Source organism: Falco punctatus (genome assembly GCF_963210335.1).
Source record: "Falco punctatus genome assembly, chromosome: 8".
In the NCBI taxonomy this organism is placed as follows: Eukaryota; Metazoa; Chordata; class Aves; order Falconiformes; family Falconidae; genus Falco; species Falco punctatus.
Genome location: NC_137588.1, coordinates 1481878 through 1505731, shown reverse-complemented (window position 1 = coordinate 1505731; position 23854 = coordinate 1481878). Strand labels below are relative to the sequence as shown.

At 42.8% G+C, this 23854-nt stretch overlaps 1 protein-coding gene across 2 annotated transcripts in view; it reads left to right on the top strand.

The window, feature by feature from the left end:
* PLCL1 (phospholipase C like 1 (inactive)) overlaps nucleotides 1-23854 on the top strand; it is a 222615-nt gene that overhangs the window by 88329 nt on the left and 110432 nt on the right. The gene's annotated exons all lie outside the window — the stretch shown is intronic.

The following is a 23854-nucleotide window of genomic DNA, read 5'->3' as shown; positions in this document are numbered from 1 at the left end:
TTATTATCAGGTAATACATTTGCCTAGGGACCTGAGACACTAAATTGACATAATTGCCTTGTGATATGGAGATGGATATTTGTTTTTCCACAGACTTACCTTTCATGTTGTTGAAATGTATTATTGATCCATTCTCAAAGAGAGAACAGTAGGAAGAGCAGAGAAATTGGCCAGTATGGGGCTCTACAAGCCGGTAATAAAAGGCTCAGGTCAAAGAGTTTGAACTCTAAATACTGTTTTCATTGAGTGACTACCCCAGGGTCATGAATGCAGGATGGTGGCAGGAAAAGAGGAAGAAAGAGTAAGATCTTATGTGGAATTGCAGCGATGTATGTTTGTATTTGGTGTAAGCAGATGAAGTGAAGAGGGCTGTAAAGCTGCTGGATACGTGGCCATTACATTTTACTGAGAGATGCCAAGCAGAGCTGCGGTGCAGAAGGCTGTGAAATGATTAAAATTCTCAAATGGTGGTTAACATGCTTATCATCGGTACCCTTATTTGAGCTTTATGACTGTTAATTACAGGAGGCTGCATTGTGATTAAGCCCACTGCACTGGTTGTGAATAGCTCTCCAGCTTGAAACGGGAGGAGATGGAACGGCATGAAAGCATAGCTGGCTGGCAAACATAGCTAGCAGAGGGATGAGGTGACAGTTGAAGAGTCAAACTCTTGTTTAATCCAAGCAGGCACAGAATTAGATTGCAGTCCTGGAAAAAGTCAAGTAGACTGTCAGCATGGCTGGGTGCCAGGCTCTTTCTTTTCTACTTGCTTCAAAAAACATGGTAAAGTTTGAGTCGTTAGTGAAATGTTAAGACCTGTGAATACAATCTCATTCTGTTAGTCCCTGTATAGCTGGTATTTCCCATCTGGGATCAGAATGAATGGGTGTATGGTTATTAATATGTAATGAGATCTTACAGAAACAATAGCATTGCAAGCAAAGGAAGAGAGGGATTTAGCGAAAGGAATCGTTCATGTGGAAGTTAGGCTTGCTATGCTGGCACATAAGTGATAGTAGGGCAGGCATGGTCCTGAAGGCTTGTGCCAGGTTTTTAAAAGGTGAAAATAGCAGAATGCTTGGTCCATGAAAGCAGGTGCCCTCCTGACATTATGCTGTATCAATTCTTTTGTTCTACTTTCCTGCCTTTTACCACGTTTTCTCATTCCACTGTGAAGTGTTTGGGGCAGGGACCATGCCTTTCATTTGTCTAGAAGGTGCTGCTACTTGTGAGGGACATTTTGTTGATTGCTAGGGGACCAAGAGCATCAGTAATAGGGCAAAATTCTTTTAAGTATCTGCAAAGATGCATTTTCCCCAATATGTGCGGGAGCCTGTAATCACTGGTTTTCTAAAACCTGAAGTTGCACACTAGATAAGGGTTCAGTCTGTACTCAGACCAAGATGTGTGCTGCTGATTGTCCCGTATCTGGGCTGGATGGGTGTTGAGTCGGACCCAGTTGTTGCCCTTGTGCTGTCTCACATTGTCAGAGCAACCCCATTAGAGCTTGTGTCCCTCCTGGGCGAGGAAAATGCCAGAAAACCTCCTGCCTCCATGGGACATCACTCTTTTAATGATTACAGTGTGTTCAGTGCATGCCGTGTGTTGTACTGTACTATTTATCAAACAGTTCCACAACTTCAGCTTGATCACCAAGGAATTCAGAGGCTGATCACTTCTGATTGAGCTCACCCTTACTGTAGCAACAGACACCTTGCACTCCAGTTCACAAACAACAATACATTGTGGCTTTTCTTACTGGAAGATGGAGAATGAATATTTTTTAATGCAGTTTAGCACATTTTTTCCAAAGCTTTTATCACCCAGAAACTGTACAGTGATAGAACCTGAACCTGCTGTGCCCAGTCTTAAAATGATACAATTTCCTATTAGTGGCCAAAGAATATCAAAGTGGTCAAGCATCCATCACAACAAATAATAAATCAAACAAGAAAATTTAAAATGCACCTTATGCAAAAACAAATAGTAGGCTATCAATGTAGGTAGTTACAGGTCAGTATTTACACACAACAGTAAAAAATGCACCTGGTCACACTGGGTTTTCAAGCCAGGGTAAAAGGAAGAGCAGCAGCTGTAGGAGAGAGGCTGCAATGAGGCATGAAGTGATGTTCTGGGCCTGCCTTTCCTGTAGGTTTGGAGAGGTTCAGAGATGGTATTTTGTCACAAAACTGAAAAGTTTGAGGCCCTCTGACGACCCACTGTGGAGGCATCCATAATGAGTCATGAGTAGTGCCTCAAGGAAAACACCCAAGAGCTTTTGCAGCCTCTTTGCACTTGTGTTTCAGTCACCAGATAAACATGGTGTTCCTTGGCATGCCACGGTGCTGGCCTGTGTACAGACGTGTCCAAGCAAAAATCTGTCGTGTGAGGAAGATGCAAAGAGTAAGCAAATGAGGAAAAGGCAAATAAAATTGTTAGGTATTAAGCTTAGGATATAAAAGGGATAGAGTTCTTAGTTTGCTACACAAACTTTTCTGGTGCTATTTCAGCAGCAGCATTGCACAGCATCTGGGCTATTTGCACATGGTGTTAAATTTGTTTCCCAAACAACTTTTGCTGATCCATTACGGACACAAATAGCCAACTAATATATACCTGGGAGAATACATTGATGGTACTCTTAATAGCCTCTCGCAATACATTGCTGCGTTACTTGTGTGATATCTTTAATTCTTCTAGAGTTTTTGTGGGCATCTGCCCCATTCTTCATCTGCAAGGTGGCATTTCCCTTGCACAACTGAACTGTGTGCATGTAAGAAAGGGCACTGGAGGCTGAGCAGAGCCTCAGGTAGACAGGCACTCTGAATACATGGCCAAATAGGAAAGGTAGAAAACAGGCACAAATATTCATTTTTTTTTAAAAAAAAATACTCTTTTGATACAGCTCTTGGATTTCAGCTTCCCTGCCCTCCATCCCTCGATGTGTTACCTTTCAAGTTTTCATGAGCTTCCAGGGTAGTTTCTCCTTCTAAGATCAAAAAGCTTTTCACAGTTGCACAGGTGAAGCTATGGTGGATTTGGGGTAGTTCAGAAAAGCCTTATGAAACGGAATTTCAAGAGCTGGATCATAAATATAACTGAGCAAAACAGATATGAAGGTGGTAGGCTAGCTCTTCAAAGTGTTGATGTGTGTGTCTCACACCCAGACCAACAAGTGAAACAGATTCAAGAATTAAAATGCACAATGTGTGCTCAGAAGCAGAGGAAATAGAGATGCATAACCACGTAATGAGGACTGCTTCTTGTAAACAGTGCGGCATGAGGGCAGAGATGCTAATTAAGCATGTAAAATGATTTTGCAAGGATTTCAGAGCAGGGAAGAAATCTGAAAGCAGGCCTTGATTTTCTAGAGGATAGCATGAATGACTTGCCTTTATTAGTTATCAGGAAGACTCTAGGAATTCAGATTGAGCAGAGTTCAGAGCTCTTTAGGATCAGGAGGGGGACGTTCCAGGGACAGAGCAACAGTCTTGGCCCTTTCTGAAAAGGCAGATCTGTCCTATGTAATCAGAGTTCAAAAAAGAAAAAACCCCAAACCAAAATATTTTTTTAACAATTATTTATTTTTTATTATTATTTAAATGAAACACTTATGACTTAGTTGGTGATTGACCTTCTAGCTCTCTCACCCTGATCAGTGCTTTGCCAAACTGTTAAAGGATCTTTGCTCAGCTGAGAGCTACTTGCATGAAGCTGTAATTGTGGGTTCTAACTAGAGCCAGGGATGCTGACATGCCTCACCTGGGGGTTAAAGAAATCACAGTGTTTATAACTTTCCAAAGGCCAGTGGCAACTAAGAGAGTCTCAGCCGCAGTGATCTGTCACTGTCGTTGTCTTCCCATTTGTACAGAGCTGGGAGAGAGGGCTATTAATCATCCTGCCGGAGACCCGGGCGTGTGTGGAAGTGCACAGAGAATTACCATAGCTTCTGAACAGCCAACACGGCAGGCTCTGACAGTTGCTCCCTGATTTAGGTCTGAAATAATGACAAATTCATCAGAGTCCGTGTTTTCTTTCTCTGGCCTCCTTTTTCCTTCTAGGCTGGTGTCAGAGCTTCCACCTTTTCTCCCCTTGAGAAGAGAACAGTCGAATTTTTGCTGAATCCCCCCCCAAGAGCAGTCTGTGGCACAACAACTAGTTTGGCAGGAGAGAATATAGGGCAGGGGTCCTCAGACTTTTTATCCAGGGGGCTGGCACGGATGCAGCGGCAGGCAGTCATCTGCGGCTGCTTGGTTTCCCCCCACAACCCCGGGCGGGGGGGGGGGGGGGGGGGGGGCAGGGGGTTCTGTAAATACGGGGGGCCAGATTGAGGACCCTGGGGGGCCGTATCGGGCCTGCGGGCCGTAGTTTGAGGACCCCTGCGATAGGGTATTTAGGTTTGTTGTATGTGTGAGCATTGAGGCAGTGGTGGTGGGGAGAGGGAGAGGAAAGAGCAGAGGTCCCTTTCTTCCTATATTCCTATATATTCTTTAAGGAACCAACCGTGTGGGATGAGGGCTGGCGCTGGGCTGAACGTGCCACCTGACCTTCAACACAGCTGCTGGTGATCTGAGTACCTTAAGGCTGGAGGTAGGGTTTGTTAAGGTTAAGTTTTGAAAACACAAGAGTGAGATTTTGTGTTTCTTGCTAAATCTGTGGTTCTCAGCTTTAGGACAGAGGTTGAATTGGGAAGAAGAGTTGCGCTAAACTTTGTGAGTGAAGTCAGCCACAGGCTGCAGGATTAGGAAAAACCTTTTTGTTGTCAAAAGCATGTAGGTTATGATTAATTCTGTTGCAGGTTTTGCTTCATCTAATTAATGGAAAGGCAACAGAGTCCATGATGGAAGTCTCAATTTTTAAAACCTACCAAGTGCATTGTGTTCACTGCACAGTATGAACAGGATTTCACCATTCTTGGGAGAAGTGAAAAGATATAAACTACTATGAAACAGTAGAAACTGTAATGTAAATAGAACAAACTGTAGATTAAAGGTCTCAGAAATATAAAGAATTAATATTAAACTTTAGCATATTTATGTTTCTGTCTGTCCTGAATTGTTGTTCATATGGCTTGGTATCCTTGAAGCTCTGTAATTCATATAAAGTTTTGCTGTAAATTACTTTTTCATAAACAGTTTTCGTTCCTGGCAACCAAGGATACATCAGAAGCTTTCTCATAAAAACAAATTTATTACTTCTCGTACTGCTGGATTGGTTTAAAGAGATTAAGAAGTGAGTACGTGACATGATTAACAATTTAATTGAGTGTAATAGGAAGCCTGATGCTTTCTAGTTTCCAGCCTCATTGCTGCTTGCTCTTGTGCTTTACAAGGCTTTTTAGTTATTAAAGATTGAATTCAACTATTGTTTCAGCAATATCCATTAATTTTGCTTTTATGAAAGCTTAAAAACATCTATTAATTTTGCTTTTATGAAAGCTTAAAAACACCTTGGAGCTTTAATGAATGTGTTGAAGTGAAATACTGTGGACTACTTTTAGGCTAGTGCTGAAAACATTACTCATCTTTTTTTTTTTAATGCAGCGCATTTTTGCAGCAGTACTGTACAATAATTTGTGCTCTGTTGGTGTAGATAGGATATTTGTGTGTATGTGGTATCTTACTTCCCAGAGGTAGCACATGACCACCATCGACTATGACTTGAGTTTCTTTAACATCTACAAATCAGAGGACAATATCCCTCATGCGCTGGAGGGTTTCAGAAGAGGAAAAAGCAGACCTTCCCCTGTGTCCTTCAGAAAGGTTCCTTCTGTCAACTAGTCTCCTTTTCCAGTTTTTCTGAAAAAATCATATTGATTTGCTACTAAGGAATTCACCTTAAAGTACTAGAAATGTGTAAAGTTTGGCAAGTCTTTCAAAATTCCCGTACCAGTCTGATGAGCTGGGAGCTCCAGTCGTCTTCCCCAGTTTTGGGGATGTTTGCGCTCCAGCGTTAAACTTGGCTGCAATACCCACGCTTCCGCAGGATGCTCAGTGAGCTGTTCCTAGATCTTTGGATGGTGAGAAACCGGAGTTGTACTAAGCCGTAGTGAAACCTGCCTGTGCACATGCCTTTGCATTCTCATGTCATTTTTCTACAGAGAGTAACAACACGTTTCATCTTGACGTTGCTAGAACAACAGTTCTCTTTCTCTTGCACAATGTAATTTTGTAATATTCAAGACCTCAGTCTGCTCTGTAATGAAGTAAAGGCATGTAAAACGGTCTTTCAGCATTCCTGTCGTACAGCATGATATACAGTGCACAGTAAGAGGGGCTTTGTCTCTACAGAGCCTTTGGCGCTTTTTTTTTTTTTTTTTGGATAAAGTAACAAAATCTATGTGCTGGATTGGAAAACTGCTAAGATTGATGGCAGTTTTTCCTCTGGCTGAGTCATGCTTTTTGGCATCTTCATTGTTAAGGGATAGGCAAGTGCTGGCTGAAAATGCAGAAAAACCATCACAACTTATCTTCACAAAATGTGTGAAGCCTTGGGCTTTCTGGGTGACTCCGGCTGCAGAGCTGAAAGTTCATGTGTCCCTGCAGAGCGCACAGGTAGTGCCAAAGGTTTATGTGCAGCATGGGGTCTCTTTTGTATATTCTGGTTAGTCTGTAGAGCAGCAGCAGAGAAGGGAAGGTGGGTATGTATGTGTGTTAGTACAACAAATTGGATTATGGCTGTAGAGAGATGAGTTGGATTACTTTGCATCTTCCATTGAAGAAGCAATCAATTTTATCCTCTTGAATGCAGATCTTATTTAATGGTATTTTTGGTTGACATGTCTCAATTTTTGTCTCATGGGAGGTGAAGGAGCCAAAAGACTGTCTGCTCTGGTCACAGGCAGGGCAGAAAAACTTTTTTTCTAAGATGATGCTGGATTTCACCGTTGGGGACTGGGCAGAGTAAGCTCTGGCAGGACACTTCACACCCCTCTGGCACCTTCTGAAGCACTGATGGCTAATGGACATCTGCTGTTCATTCAACAGGTCTTGCAGGTTAGTGTGAGGTGATGTGGGGAAGATAGTTACAGGTGGTAGGTGCCTTCTCAAAGAGGCTTCAAATTTCTCTGGTGGAAGGTGTTGGGTATTTATCTCTACACACACAGTACCTCCAGGCTTCTGCAACACCTTCTACACAGCCTACCTGTTAATTCCAGAGAAGCTCTGACTGGTTTTTGCTCATCGTTAGTCTCCAAAACAGAAATTAGCAGACAGAGCTTTTGAAAAGGAAGCTTTGGAAAGAAAGTCCTTTTGTTTTATGAAGTGTGCAGTAGCATTTCTTCTCATACTAAACCAGCCTAGGATTTTGGGATCACATTGAAATGCAGCGTGGTATGAATCGATGCTTCTTTCTGTGCTGTAGCTCTCCATTGTGTGTCCTCCTCCGCAGAGTGGCTTAAGTGTTATATATGTGGGTTTGTCTTGTAAAGCTGGTAGAGTGTGATATCCTCCTGGTGATATTCTGCTTTCCTCCTGTGTGCACATTTTGGTTTTGTTTTTAATGAGGGTTGTTGATTTTGAAATTTATGGTGCCAGAGTAATTTCTGTTTAAGAGAAGTAAGGCAGGGTATTGGCATATCTGACCATCACATCTAGATGCTTAAAAGAGAAGCATGTTGGAGGCTGTAGAAAGAGAGTTGCATCCATTTAAAAATGGGAATGGCTATAAAATGCCACAGGTATCAGAATTACTTGTGTGATAAGTTTGAACTGTCTACTGGATCTGGTGCAGAAGATCTGACTTTAATTGTCTGTTTGGATTTGACAACCACCAGGGATTAACGTTTTCCTAATAAATTTAGCAGGGAAATAATGAACAAGTAAACCATTTGAAAGACTGAAGTTCTCTTAGAGTTGCAAATGTCCTTGCAGAGTTGCTTTATAAATGGCCTTCGTTTGGTGTCACTAATGATGAAAATGCTTATTGTAGGTGTTCCTGAATTATATTCTTCCTAAAACATGGTCTCTTTTTAAACTAAATTAAAAGATGGCTTAAATGAGAAAGCAGCTGTGTGTGCAACTAGAAAGTGGTAGGGGCCTGAGCAATTTGGAAGGTGAATATATTTGAGTTCTGGTCTCTGCTTTGTTGCAAAGCAACTCATGTAATTTCAGCGATGCTTCCTAGCTTATGAAAGAGCAAATGAAATAGAGAAGATAATCAATATTTTTCTGACTACCCAGGTATAAGAATGTTGATTGAGTGAATGTGTGGGAAGTCACTCAGATGGAAACCATGTGGAAGTGACTGTGTTATTTGGGTTGTCATTATTAATAAGACTGTTGACTAGAACTGCCCTTTTTGATGACCTGCTCCTTAATCCAAAGAGAAGGTTTTAACTGGGAAGAGTGAAGAGAACTGGAATTTATATCCACAGAAGCATAATACTAGCAACTTTAAAGAACTATTGTCAGATTCTGGGCAGGCAGCACTGCCTGCATACACAGCCTGTTTGGGGAACATAAGGACATTAAATTCTGCAATTAATGCAGAGATCATTTTGCAGAGATAATGTTCAGCTTCCATAGAGCATCTATCATAGGTAGAATTAATAGGGGAAAAAAAGAAGTCTTGCTGTCTCCGAGTTATTATGGAAATTGTGTAAGGGGAGGAGTTGTGCTGCTGACAAGTTCTTCCTGGACCCAGTCCTGCAGCACTCACTCAGGCAAAGATCCCTCCCAAGACAGGATGAAATAATGATCAGAGTCAGTGGCAGATTTCCCACCAGTACTGCTGGAAGCAAGATTTCACCCTGCGGCTGTTGGAGAAGTATTTGGAAATTTCTGCAGGGAAATGTAGGAAGTAGGAAAGGAAGGAACACTGCTTGTAAATCAGAAGTTGTACTGGTTGGAAGATAGTAATGCTTACGTGTTCTCTGTGCAGAAAGTCTCTGTTACCAATAGGTGTAACTGTAATGGAGGGGGTTTTTTGTGCGATTTTCTCTTATCTTACGTGCTGCAGTACCTACTTTTTCCCTGATAATGCAGGTGACTACTTAGCAATATCATGTGGTCTCAGCTCTGGGTAATTTCATGCAGACATGGTAAAACATGGAACAGGTTTTCAATCCTTTTTAGTTTGCAGACCTGTAACAGCTCTGCAGTGGAGAGGCAGATGTGGGTAGCGATGGTGAGCTTCCTGCATCAGGTGTTTTTCTTAGTAACCTCTTGTGGACTCACAAGAAGTAGTCCGTGGGGTCTGCAGAGGATGCATGGTGCAGAGCACCGAGCTTCCACAGCTACTCCCTCATGTGCCAAGCATGCCCCTAAAATGATCATCAGACATTAAGGCCCAAAGCCTGCAAACACCAAACCTGAATAAAGGAGGGGCGAGTTTGTTAGCATTGCCCCTTTTGAGACAGAATTAAAAAGTACTTCTATGCAATTCTTAAATTCAGGTTTTCCCTCCTTTGTACAAGCAGGAAACTGTTCAAATAGTTGCCTAAATTGGACATGTATGTTACTCGATGTATACATGATTTAACAGTGTTAGCATGCCATCAAGTAACTGAAGTGTAAAAGAATTATTTTTATGCCACTCTGAATATTTTTAATTTGAATAAGAAAACATTATTTTGAAAGATAAGCAATAGCCTTATGTAACCCAGCTATTAAAAGAGAAAGTAAACCGGTGGCAAGGTTACATTCACACTGCATGACCATACTAAGCAGTGGCCTGTCTTCCTAGTGTGTCTTTTTATTTAGAAGCAGCAACTAACACAAAACCCTAGAGAAATGTACACTTTAAATGGTTCCTCTTTGCTATGGAGGGCATGATTTAATTTTTGTTTTTAAATGGCAGTTATTATTTGTCAGTGTCAGTGCCTAGAGGAAGGTGACAAGACTAACATTTTGATTCTGGATGCTGTCATAGAAGTATTGGTGGTAGCCCTGTGTCTTGCACATTGCCATGTGAATGTTTTCTGCTGGGATAAGTAAGTGTAATGCAAGTGTAGTTCAGGTGGTTTGGGGGAATCAAAGGAGCTTATTCAAGGACCCTTTATGCTTGAATCTGCTCTGAAAACAGCCATCCACAGGCCCTGTAATAGCGAACTGCACACTCAGTAGTTTCTAAATAGTTTCCTTGGCCAGCTGCAGTTTTTCTGGCATGACACTTCATCACAACCTTGAATCTGTCCCCATTATAACTGTTAAAGCTGTTTTATCCAGTGGAAGTTTCAAAGGAAAACTAAGAACTGCAGTTGTTCCACCCCACAAACATCTGTTGGGAAGCTCGAGCTGATGGATTTGGTTGGGTTTTCTTTATGCTTGCTGGGCCAAATCCTCAGCTGTTGTTTAAATTTTATGTCTAAAACCAGAACCTTTCCTCCTTTATGGGTACCACCGGCTTTAATTTGCTCCAGATGTGCTTTATTATACCCCAGGGTTCGTTGGCATTAATTGCAGCACGATTATTACCCTGCAAGAGCTATTATAAAGCTACTGTGTTGTGCAGGCCAACGGGCTAGATAACTTCCAAAGGAAAAGCAAGAGCACTGGGTTTAGTTTATTTCAAGGGCAGCGCCTCTCTGGAAACTGGCTCTGTACAAGTGACACAGCAGCATACTAGGACCGTGTCCTCGCTGCCAGCTTGATTCAAATGCATTGTACGGACAGGTCACCTGCAACCTCTGCAGCAGCCTGTCAGGCCAGTTCCGTGTCATCATCCTCGCCCTTTTTTCTTTCTTGTTTTCTGCTGGCTTGGCCATTTTCAGCAGTAATAGAGCTTTGGCCAGCCCTTGCAGACCTGTGCCATCAGTATGGCAGGTGGCAGTGGCTGGCAGTGGTGAACAGCTGCCTGTGTTGCAGCTGGCCCCGTTAGACACAGACAAGGTGCTCCAAGGGGTGGCACCAGGCCTGAGCTGCCAGGGCCAAAGTAGAAGGAGCAGCCATGGGGCCAGTCTCGTGGAGAAAGCTGAAATGTGCATTAAGTTCATCTAGGTATACTCAGCATAGAATTGTTTAGGTGGGAAAAGACCTTTAAGATAATCAAGTCCAACCATTAACCCAGCACTGCCAAGCCCACTGCTAAACCATGTCCCTAAGTGCCACATCTGTGTGTTTTTGGAACACTTCCAGGTGTGGTGACTCCACCACCTCCCTGGGCAGCCTGTCCCAGTACTTGACCAATAATTTTTGCAGTTGGCTTGCTTTTGTTGCTGTAAGTCATTGTTGGTTCAGTTTCTTTCTATCACGTGGAGAGGTTAAAGAATGTGTGAAGACCTATGTGGGTGTCCTTCCAGCGACAGCGGCCTGTACTGCTGCGTCCTCTTTTAGGACTGACAACGTAGGGAGTTAATTTACAGGAGGTACTTGGCACGTTGCACTGTTAGCTTCTTTGGCCTGTGTCCCGTAACAGACAGGAGATGGGAAAACATCAGAGGCTGGACGGGGCCTATAGTTCCTTACCTCTTACGCAGCCCAAGCTGTCTGTTTTGGCTGTTTACCTTCAGGGATAGAGCTACCACTTGTGCAGATCCCTTTAGCGCATCACTCAGCTTGTCTATACGGCTGCGACTACAAAGGCCAGCGGATTGCCTTTAAAAGTATGCCAGAGTGAAAATAGATAAACCAGACCTCGGCCTTTAGGAATTCTTTGGTGAAAGGAAGGAGCAGTTTTCTGTGTTTTGTGACACTAGGTTAGTACCTGGAGTCACATTCCCAGTGCTTGTTCTCACGTGCGCTCGGCAGTGTCCACGTGCATTTCGTTGTAGCGAGTTCTCACTAGAAGCTGAGGAAGACCCAGGTCAGTGCCTTTTGCCATAGGTTTCTTGTCCCCCCCAGCCATGTTACACACATCATGTGGCTCCTGGTAAAACTGGCAAAATTCCTATTGATTTTCATGGAAATACGATTAGGCCCAGGTGAGTGAAGTCCTCGTTCCAGACTCATACAGCAGAACGCTGCCTATCTGGACCGCTCTCCTTGTCCTGAATACCATTTCTGAAATGAAGGCTTTTGTTATGTATATGCTTTTGTAAATTGGCCTCTCAGTATTTTTATCTTTTTTTTATTTAATCCGAGAAAATCCCAGTGAATTCAGCTGAATGGGAATTCGCGGGTGGTGCTGAAGGAGACTGGGGTGCTGCCCTGAGGAGGTGATAGAGACGAAGTTGGCCAGCTCCACAGGGTCAGGCTGCAGGTGGGGCTGTGAGAAGAACCCACTGCTTGTGTCAGTAGGACTTTCTGTTTTAAATCTAGTAGAAGGATTCATTTCTGTGAATGAAATAGTATTCTAAAAAACTGCTTTAAAAACTTCCAGTGTTTGATGGAGAGTGTTGCTCTTCCAGCTGTTGAGTACAGTGTTGTAGATCTCGGCTGGCTGGCTTAGATTTTCTTTAAAACTTCTCTTAGAAGGGTTATCATGCACTGTTAAATTCTGCAGGATTTTTCTGTTGCAGGAGGGCTGCAGATTTTGATCCAGTCTTCATTAAAAGGAAGTCTGATAGTTCACAACTTGGAACTGGTCATGTATTTCCATAGCAATAAAAGCATCCAAATAGCATGCAACTGAAATAAAAAGCCATGGAAGGACAGATTCAACCAGCTTATTTTCCTGAACATATTTGGAAAAACAGAGGGAAGGGATCTGTGAATTTTTAAATTTGAAGCAATATAAAAAGAATCTTGAACTTTCAACCAAACAGGCATGTAATTAAATTTCTCCCTGCTCCATAATTTTCTATTGTACCCTTGTTACCTTTTTTTGTCATATCTATTTGCATCTTCACAAATCCGAAATATCTTAATTTGAATAAAACAAAAGCCTATTCATGCTTGTACTATTCATGTGGTTTACAAAGTACAAATGTTCTTTGAAAAAAACAGATTTCATTTCAAGAGTCTGATAGTTGTCGGTCATATGTGGTCCTTCTGTCACAAAGAAGAAGCAACAGAACTAGACATAAATGGGCTTGCTTCAGCTTGCTTTGGTTTTGCTCCTGTTTTGGCTGAGCTCTCGCTGTTGCTCAGTGAATACAGTAGGAAAATATTCTTAGGGTTGTAGCTAATTGCACAAACGAAAATAGTTTTCCACATGTTAAGTTTAAATGGAGAACTGAAAATACTTTTCAAAATCTCCACTTTCCCATTGTAGGTAATATCAGCATGACCTTAAAGACTGCAAAATTTATTATGCTCTTGGAAAACGTGGGCAGGCTGTATTACAGTGATAGAAGTAATAGTGATGTACAGCAATGTCAGTCGGGTTAGAATGAGGTTCCAGTTTATTTTGATTTTTATGTGATGCGTGAGTGAGTAGCTGGCAAAAGGTAGTATGTTCTTGCATTCCAAATTAATTATATCTAATTAAATTTGAATTGAATTAAAAGTAAGAATTAGTTGAGGTTGTTTTCTGATATTTCATATGGAATAATCTCTTAAGTAATGACTTGTTAACATGGACCAAGATTTTTCACCCCATGGCTCTCAGTGAAGGCCAGGTGGAGCGGGGGATCCAGGCGATCGGTGGGCAGGCACCCCTGTTGCTCTGTGGTGATCGGGGAGTGCTGCGGTGCTCACCTGTGCTCACAGGCAGGATCTGTGCTGGGTGACCGCTGGAGGAGCAAAGACTTTGCAGGATTAAGCTTCAAGTATGTAGGGCTAATGAAAACTGAGTTTGAAAATCTGACCAGATAAATAACTCCTTGTCTAGGTGTGTGTTTCTGTTTAAGAACACCACAGTCTTCAGGTGCATCTGAATATCAGCACTGCAGACATCTTCAGTGATCCCACTGCAGATGTGCTCCCGGTGGAGGGGAGCTCTTACCCCTCAGAACGTACTTCTTGGCCAGCCCCAGTACGTCTCACCGTGCGGTGACCCTGCAGTCAGGTGCTGAGCCTTTGCCTTGGTCCCCAGGCATCATGTCCACACACTGGGCCTTCTCTGGAAGGTGAGAAGAAATTCCCCTCACTGTGCCTGCCCTGGTTATCTGACACTGAACTCTGCAGTATCTTTTCTGCAGCTGCAGGTGTGGGAGCAACAGCTCTCTGTGTCTTCCCGTAACAGCTCTTCCTCGGCCAGAAGAGGAGAATGTTCTTGCTCTTGGTCTGTGCTCCCAGCTGAACAGTCACTTCTTGGGGTACCTGGGAAAGGAAAGGGAGGCAGCCCTGCAGGCTTTTCTGTCGAGGGAGGGACCTTCTAGCAGTAGCTGTATAATAGGAATAGGGCAATGCAGCACAGGCTGAACACCGGAGTGTGTAGGATGTCCGGTACATTTTGAATAACAAGGAGTTATTGCAGAAAAATGTTAGTGAACTTAAACCCCTGGTCAGTTTAGGTATCTGGAGAATTACATCCTCTTCTGAAGGAAGAACAAAAAAATGTTCTGCATTTTTATAGTATGGGTAGTTATTGGTCTATTTGTATTTGTTATGTGTTCTCCAGTGCCACCGTGCAGGGAACATCTGCTGAATGACACACACGTTGTCTTTGGGGCGCACCTGAGAGTGTGGGAATACATGCAGGGTATTTCAGGGAGGCTGCCTGCCACAGAGGCATCTTCAGTGGTGTCAGCTCCTCAGCTATGTGCCTGCATGAGACTATACTCAACATTTACAGGCTAAACTTAGCAAGGGAAACACAGGGAGCTGTCAGTCATGTCTCTCTAGCTGTCAATATAATTTATGTTTAAGCACAGACTGAAGGGCACAAGAAGGAGCGTTACTGGCAAAGTAATACAAATCATGGTTGGCAACAGGTTGCAAATGCAGGAGAGAACTGAGAATGGATGAGCAATGGAATTACAAAGTAGAGGGAGGCCTCTGAAGGATACAGAGATCATAAAAATGGAAAATATTGGTTAGTGGCAGCAATAATCTGAACCCATACTGTGTAACCTCAATGGGAAAGTACTTACATGTTGAAAGAAAGTTTTATGCACAGCCTAATGTGTTGGTAATAGGAAAAAATAAAAATATATTTGCACTGTCACTTGTTGCTCTGTATCTCCATGAGTTCTGAGGCTACTTTAAAGAAAATATTACCTCTATTGAACTGCAGATTAATTAGTCAAGCTAATGAATAATTAAAGTCTTGAATTTAGCCAAAGCATCCCTTCTCAGTTTATATACTTTGCTAATAGGAAAAGCAAAGATGACCTTCTTGTTGCAATTTAAAGTTTTTCAAAGCAAAAGCCTCAGTTTATGCTTTGGTATGACGAACTAGATCAGGAATTCATGGTAATGGATTTAGCAACCTGCTGAAGAGGCAACCATTTACTATCTAGTGCTTTTGTTGTACAAGAGGTTCATTAGCTGAATCTCATTTAAGGCATTTATCTCTTGACTTCTACAGAAGAAAAAAAGATGTAACAACAAATATTTTTTATTTTGTTTTTAGTTGCCATGTAAAGAGGCTTACTTCACCTTTTCTCTTTTTATACAAAGCAGAAATCAACCTCGAATACCTGATCAGTATAGATTACAGAAATGTTTTATAGTGATGGAAGTAGAGCGGCTTACTTTATATTTACTGATGGTAGGAAGAGCTGATGGCATCTGGTCATCTTCATGGGTATAATAAATGCTGCGTATGCCTACGGGAGAAGTGGAAGGGAGCAGGTCTGTACCCAGCCCCACGATGCTAAGGAAGCTCTGCATTATGCAGCTGCTGTCAGCTGCTGGTTATCTCCGAGCACCTTTGTGTCCATTTTCCCTTCATCTGCTGCTAACTCACATGAGCATAAGAGGCAGTGAGTCAGGGGCAAGTGCTTTGGGGGTGAGTCAGCCTGCCCGCCTGCCCCTGGGGGCTGACCTTGGGACACGTCCCTCTCCTTGACACCAGCACACTTCAGTACCTTGTGAGAAAAGGGCTCTGTCAGGGTTCTTCTCTTGTGGTTGTGAGTGAGGCTGCTGTGCCTTTTGGGGAGAAAAGGCAATGGGCCAGGTAGGTGGGGGAAAAAGCCAGATTCTGCACAAGTACTGTGGCTGCTGAAGAGGAGCCAGTATGACATCTAGGACTTTGTTGAGCTGTGGAGGTTTTGATGACCTCAACCTTTGCTGCTTTGTATACAGATTACCTTCTGAGTGAGGTAATGAGTGTAATTAGTAATTTATGCAATCAAATAATTCTGTCCCTGCCTGGATCGCTTCTGTGCCATCTCTTCTGCAGAATGAGAAGCTTCAGAGCCTGCTGTGTGACTGGAGCCAGCTGCTGCACAAGTTCATCCTGCAAAGGATAGGGATGGCTGGCACTGACAGGATGACCTCGGTCTTAAGTATTGATCTGGAAGGGTAAATCTTGCTTCTGAAATTCTGGTAACCACCCTTGTTTCTTGGTAACTTGGTGAGCACTGCTTTTTGGGGGAGGAAGGAGGACTTTGGTGGTCGGAGAGGGCTGGTGAAAAGCCGTGTCTCTCTGCCACATCTCTGAATGTGGCATATACAGAGTAGTGTGCCCTGCAGAGCAGAGAGGAATAATTTTTGCACATCTGAATTCAATTTGATCACTGCCAATGAAAAATAAGACTGTTCAGAGCCAGCTTTCAGACATCTTCTAAAAGCCTTTTTCTGGTGCAGGCAGATTTGCAGGAACATAGGATATTCTTGTTCCCTAAAGGTTTTCCTCCACCTGCTTAGATATAGTCCTCTGATGTTATACAGTTGCTATGGAAATAAATGACATCACCAGCTGGGGAACATGGCTTCATATGAGAAATCAATAAACTGGAGCAAATGACTTGTCAGACAGCTGTGTTTCCTCCCTGCCTTACTAACATGGAAAAAAGAAGGTGGATGGATAATGAGAAAGTGATAATAATATTTTTTTCCACCGAGGAAGCGTGTTTTCTAAGCCAAATGCTTGTCAGTTCTTTTAGACTTCAGAAGAACTATCAGTAATCCCCTTAAAGATGTACAAGGAATTCAAGTCAGGGAGTTGGTACTTTCCCACTAGTTGCGTCATATCTTGTGTTCCAGTTACATCCATTTAATTTTCTGGTTTTGGTACCAGTTGGACAGTAGAATACCATAAAAGGAGCTGGGACAGATGTAGTCAACTGACTCTGCAAGATAATAGGAACAGACTCCTGCAAATACACCATTGCCTCCATCTCTCAGCCTGCCTCCCAACCCCTTGTTCGCTATCCTCCCCCTCGCTAGGTGCCTGCGTTACTGCCTCTGCCGCTGGGCTGCAGGCAGCGTGCTCAGGGCGTGCACAGGTGCTGGAAACGTATGAGAGCAGGTAAAGTCTGTGCTGCAGTGTCATCTAGGTAGTAGCAGTGCAGTAGCCCTCAGGAAGAACACAACCAAATGAAGGTCCGAACATAAAGCATGTGTCCTAAATAACTATTTCTGACACAGTTCATAAATTAAGGAAATTAAATTGCAAGTGATTGAACTACCAGAAAAAAGCCTCTAGAGTAAATCTTCTGTAGTTAAAATAAAACACTGAACTGTTTAAAAGCTTAGATAAATTAAAGTCTATTTTATGTGTCAAGTGTATGAAAGCAGCTATTACCATCAGAAGTGACTAATGTTTTGCAGATGACAACTTTTTTTATTGTTATGGCACTGATCCTTTAATAGCTGACACATGGTGGACAGTCTTAAAAGGATTAAAAGGAAATTCACTCCTTCCCAGGAAAGCCGAGCAGGGAGACTGTCCTGTCTAGTGGATTTGCTGTCACTTTCTGAGGAATTAGCCAGCTCTTGTTGTGACTGGAGCACATTTGAATCCTTGGATAATTTCTGAATGAATCAGCCATGCAAGGACAGCACTTTAAGAGGTGAAGTATACCCGTGTTGTACATACCCATCTGTGCAGCAGTGGGCTGATTTCCAATATCTGCCTGAACAAAAAAGCAAGCCTGGGCTGAAGTACATGTAGAGAGGGAGTCCAGCTCCGACGGGCTGTGGCCTTACGGCTGAGTTGTCAGTGTAGGACTGCTGCGGTTTATGGCTGAATGGAGGAGTTCTGCACTGCCTGCTGTGGTCTTAATCTCTTTGTTTGTAAGCATTAGATTTATCACTTAGGAGTTGTACAAATGCAAGGGAAGCAGTAAGAATATTATTACTCAGGTGTATCCATTGTGGCAGCCTGAGCTGGCAGGAGAAGTATGTTGCATATATGTGGTTTTGAACTAAGATATTTGAAAAGCTGGCAGGTGTTACTTCTACGTTTGAAGTCATGCATCTGTGCAAGACACAATGGCATGAGGGTTTGGTGTAAAACCTGGTTTTTGAAATACCCCTTAAGAGACCGCAGATTTCCCAGCTGATGTGATTGGGCTCGCCTTACAGTTTCCCTTTTGGGGTAACTTCCCACCCCACGTCCCAGCACAGCACAGCGATGACTGCTGTTTGCCAGCCTCAGACTGGTATTGGGAACCCCACGTGAGAGGGGCGAGTTTGTAACATTTGCCTATTTTAAGCACTGGGAAGAAAAACAGTATTAGGAGAAATTTATCTATGCAAAACAGGCATTGAAATGTGACAGAAAAATTTTGGAAAGAAAAAGGTCTTACGCTTTATTGTCTGCTATTCTTTTGTGACTGTTGTCTTTACAGTTGCATATGCTAGCAGGAACTTGTTTTCTGTAGTGTGTTTCTGTTTAAACTACTGTACTTTAAAACTTCAGGGTGTGGGATCACCAAAGTGTCAAGAGCAACCTGCAGGGACATGGCACGTAGTTACTGGCAGAGGTCAAGGCCTGTCTGCTTCGCACAAATAGTTCTATTGAAGTCAATAAAACTATTTGTGTGACCAAGGCAAGCAAGATTTGGCTCGCTTGGGAGCTAGCTTTTAATAGCAGATGCTCGCTTAAGAAGCAAGGATCCTGTTGTCTACAAATGTCCTTAGTAATAAAGAAGAGAATGGAAACAAGAAAGGTCTCGAGGAGCAGAATAACTCCCAAAGTGTATGTTTCTCATGAAATACCAATTATTTATGAGGGTCTTTTTCTGTAGCGTCCAGATGAGGAGCGCTCATGCAAATATGATCAGTGAGTTCAGAGAAACTGCCTAAATAAGTAAAACTGGCACAGTTTTGCTTACTAAATACTGACTGATTTTCAGCTTTTCTCCAACACATCATGGAGTTTGAGTGTGCTCCTCCAAGTGAGAGGAAGGAAAATAATAGATGAGGGTGGAATGTGAGAAGTATCAGATGGCACAGATTTAGGTAATGATAGCAGTGGGTGCAGGTTGCTTGCCATCTTGGAAATGACAGATACCAATATCCCTAAGTTTGTCGGCGAGAGCAAAGATTTAGAAAGTTTGTGCTGCAGCTCTTCACATTTAATTGTGTACTTCTTGCTATTTTAGAGCATGGAAGAGAGACTGGAAATTTTCTGGAACAAGAAAGGAGTATTGTTGCTTATGTAATACAAAAGATGGGTCTGAAATGTGATACATGATTTGCTGTTTATTCCTGTGCCTCTAAAACTAGCAGAAAGGTGTCTGTCACCTCTTTTAGCTGCCTGTAAAACTTTTTTTAGACCACAAATGACTAATGAAGGCTTCAGGCAACATCTGGGAGTGTATACAGCAGTAGCTAGTGCAGCCGTACCCAGGGGAGGGGGCACACTCCACTCGGGCAGCTCACACTTGGCTGGTCAAGGTGCCCCGTCACCTGCAGGAGATCAGTCCCCAGCCCTGCACTGGGTCTGCTCTGCTTGGTGACACCCCACCAAGTACCCGGTGAGGCAGCACAAACAGACCTGGCAAAGGTGCAGCCATTGCCGTGATCGCAGTGCAGTGGCTTCATGTCCTTTATCAAGTTACCTGATAAGGTGTGCAAATTGTTCTGCAGGATGTTTGTGTACACACGCACACGTGCGCGCTTAGAGATTAAAGCTATCTTGTGCAAAGAGCAGCTTTCTGATGTGATAGCAAGAAGTGGTGGTGCATGGGATGTTAATTAAATGTCACATTTTGGAAAAAATAGATGCCAGACCACTGAGTCAAAATGCTGGTGCTGCGTAAAACAGAAAACATGAGTCTTGAGATTATTTCTAGAAACATTATCTTTATAATTTATTTATATTCTGCTAGTGTCTGGAAGCCCCACTCAGGATTCAAACAGCATTATGATAAGTATGTTTGTGAAGTACTTCAAAGCAGTCTCTTATTTAACGAGCCTGGGGTTAATCTCTCTTGCATATCCGTATGTGAGAAGCCACAATTGCCTGTTCATATATGCACAGGACTGTATATACACTCACAGATTTATGTGCCTACACAAGAGGATAATGTGCCAGTACACAAGTAGCTGTATCTGTGAGGTAGTATTTATAAAAATTACATACTGAAAACTATTTTGTCTTCTGTATATGTGAGTAAACACAAGATGGAGATGAGGGTTTGTTATAGGCCACTCTGTCTCAGGAGAGAACAGGCTAAATGGCACTTTCTGGAGTGCTAATTAACATGTAAGGGGCGATGCTTGGTATAGTTAGGTAATAATAATAATGATACAGAAGCAGCGAAGATGCTCAGGGGTTATTTCTCTTGGGCACTTGAGCTAAAGGGCAGGATGTCTCCCCTTGTGTGGTGGGATGCATGGAAAGGGAAGGTTTCACACGGAGCGGGGGGGGGGGGGCAGTGTCTGCTCAGGTGTTTTGAAATCCTCTGGTGCTCAGAAGTGATGCCCAGGAGAGCTCAGGAAGCTGGCTGCAGCACTCTCTGAAACACAGTAATGTTGATTTTTAACAACTGTTGGAAAACTGGGGAGATTCTGAAGGCTTGCGGGACTCTTCTGGTGTTTAAAAAGGGCCAGAAAGCATAACCCTAGTGAGCAGGTCAGGTTGATTTGACATTAGCTACAGGCTGGCGGGGTATTAAAGGCTAAAAATATAATTCCTACTTAGTATGGTTTAACCACTGGTAGATTTGTCAACTTGTTTTTTCTTCTAATAGGGTTATATGCTTTCATGATAAAAAATAATAGCAATTTATAATATGCTTGGATTTCTCTAAATCATTTGAACGAAGTAATATTTTTGATTAAAATCAAAATCCAGAAAACTCACATTGTATTGAAATAACCTGCGAAGTGGATTTAAAACATGAGATTTTGAAACAAATTTTTTAACATGTACACATGAACAAGGAGACCCATTCCTGTCTTCCCATACCTATTGTTGATAGTGCAGGGGTTTGCTGGTAGAGTTTGCCTACAGAAGTGCGAGCAAGTAATGAGGATGCCAGCTTACAGAACTATGTAAATCACTTTTGTTTCCATTCAGCCAAAATTAAGGTAATGTAACAAGGAACTAAGAGCCCCGCTTACGTAAATTAGGTAAGAAGTTTTGTAACTGTTATTGATATTCACCAAGCAGGTTTTAGGTCTAGCTTGAGCTATTATAAAAAATCTGCTCCAAGCAATCCAGCAAGTGAAGCCGGGAGCACAAAAGAAGAAAAACAGAGGGAGAGAGGTGCTGAGGTAGAAAAGGAATCACATCTGTACCATATGGAAATGCACAAGTCAATCCTAATGTGCAAGTGGTTCAATTTTATACCCCTTCCTGAGAGCAGCAACTGAACTGCAAAGAGCATAGCAGCACAGGCAGCGTGGTCTCACAGTGCACAGAAGCTAATGTTTGGCAGCATGGTAGTGATTGAGGAGGTCAAGATTGCTTCAGTTCCCCACTGTGGCTCCGAAGGCATGCTGACCAACACGGGTGCATGTTTTGTGAACAAAACAGCTGTGAGGGAGTGCAAAGTACATTGTTCTTTAGCTCAACAGACTCAGCTTCCATGGGTTGAAATGCTTCTCATTGCACAAATTCTGGAGAAGGTGTTTAGAAAACAGGTTATCATTTCAATGGCTATTTCTTAAGCCCTGCTAGCAGCCCTCACCTTCTTGGAAGGGCAGCATCCTTTTGTGCCACCTTTAATTAAGCACTTCCCTCTTCCCCCATTTCCTCTCTGACTTCTTATGTGAGGGAATTTCTGCTTGCTGTCCTGGAGCAAAATTGTCTTTCTTACTTTCAACAAATTTCTTACTTTCTTGGGTTGAGTATTTTTTATTTTTTTAGTAAATCTCCTGGCTTTGTTGGCTGGGGACATCCATGATGAGTGTGTATTAGTGTCTGCTCCAGAGCAGCTCTGTGTACCAGTTAGCAGGGCAGTGGGGAGATGCTTGGCAGGCTCTTCCCATCCCGCCTGCCTGGTTTGGCAGCTGTATGGACAGCAATGGGCTTTCAGTTGTGGGAAGCCGATTTAACAGAGCGAGGAGCCCAGCATGCTGGTAGGCAGCCATGGATGCACTTGCAGCTCGGTGGGTGCCTGGTTGGGAAGTAAAATCTTCCGTTCCATGGCTCAGCACTGATGTCAAAATTAAAAAAGAGAGAGAGAGAAGAACGAAGCGGTAATTCCACCCTGTCATGACAGCCACATTGGGCCCTGAAGTACTAAGATGTGCAAACGCTGTGACTCTGCATGCTCTTTGCAGGAATGAAGGTTTAGTCAATAGACTTCTAAGAAATTGTTAAACAGAACAAGCCAGACTGTCATGGGTGTAATTTCATTAAGTCAGCTGGAACTTTAGATTGGTAGAGAAAGTGGCCCTCAGGTGCGGGTGGGCACTGATTGCTTCCAACTATTAGTAATGGCCACAAGGCATTTGTTAATGTTGCTCTGAGGGGTGTGAAGTTGTCAGCCCTCACTGTGCTTTAAAATCTTCCTAAGCAGAGATTCAGCCTGTGACCGTAGCTGGCCATCTCATCTCAGCCAGGTTGGACTGGTCTTAGTGGTACTAGAGGGGCACAGTGCAGGGTGACAGGAATGGTCCCAGGTACAGGATGACTTCTAAACAACTACAGACTTCCAAGATGAAGTTTTTTCATCCCAGCAAAGAGAATACAGAAAGGAGATGCAGAGCTCTACAAACTGTGAGCATCATGAACAAAAAAGATTGGAAACAACTGCTTATTTTTGCCCCTAATAAAGCTCAGGTACCTCAAATGACACTGCCAGGTGGCAGTTTCAGGACCAAAGGGTATACATTTCTCATACACAGACTACTTAAGCCTAAATATATTGCTAAATATATTTTGATAAGAATGTCAAAATCAGAGCTTGTTCCAAAAAAAGCAAAATCATGATATAAAAATTGATTGGGAGCAATTAAACACAAAAATGCTGTTGTTGGCCGGGAAGTCTCAGAGTCATAGATATCCAGAACTTGTCTGGAGAGCCTGTGGCAGGAGGGCATCACCTAACGCTCTCCTATAAGTCTCCCACGATAGCAGCTGTCAAAGAAAGCATAGCAGGGAGATGGGCCTTTCATGTAACCTACATTGGCCACTGTGTTGTGAGATTTCTGGGTGCTTGGGAAGCTTAAGTGGAACTTCTTTTTTTTTTGGTATTGATACTTCTTTCCTGGATGTGCACTGTCATTAGAGAAGATTGTACTCCACTTGCTTGTGTGGGCCTCATGGACATGAAAAATGAAATTTAATCCAAGGTGTAAGCATCCTGCCCTCAGGAGAAAGGGAGCATCCTTCTCTCTTCTGAGTTCTCCCACTGACTTCAGTGAGATGATCGTCATTGCGATCAAACTAGGTGATGCACAGATGTTGGAGCTTGAAAGGGATGCATCTGAACAAAACACATTCTGGTTTTTCCCCTAACAGCAGGGTTAGTACACATATTTTGGTTACTACAGGGGCCTGAAAAAAGACCCTAATTCTAGGAGGTGAGCATTTAGATCATTGAAGAAGGAAAACAGAAAGCATGACACCAGAGAAACTTGGTGTGGCGGTTCTTTTTTTAATACTGACTTTTTTTTTCCCCTCTTTTTTTGTCTCCTGGCTGCGTCCTTTGAGAGGAATATTTTCTCCCCTGTTGTGGAGCTGTATTAGTTTTTCAACAAAAGGCACAAGGGGCCTGACAACACACAGATAAAATCATACTGAA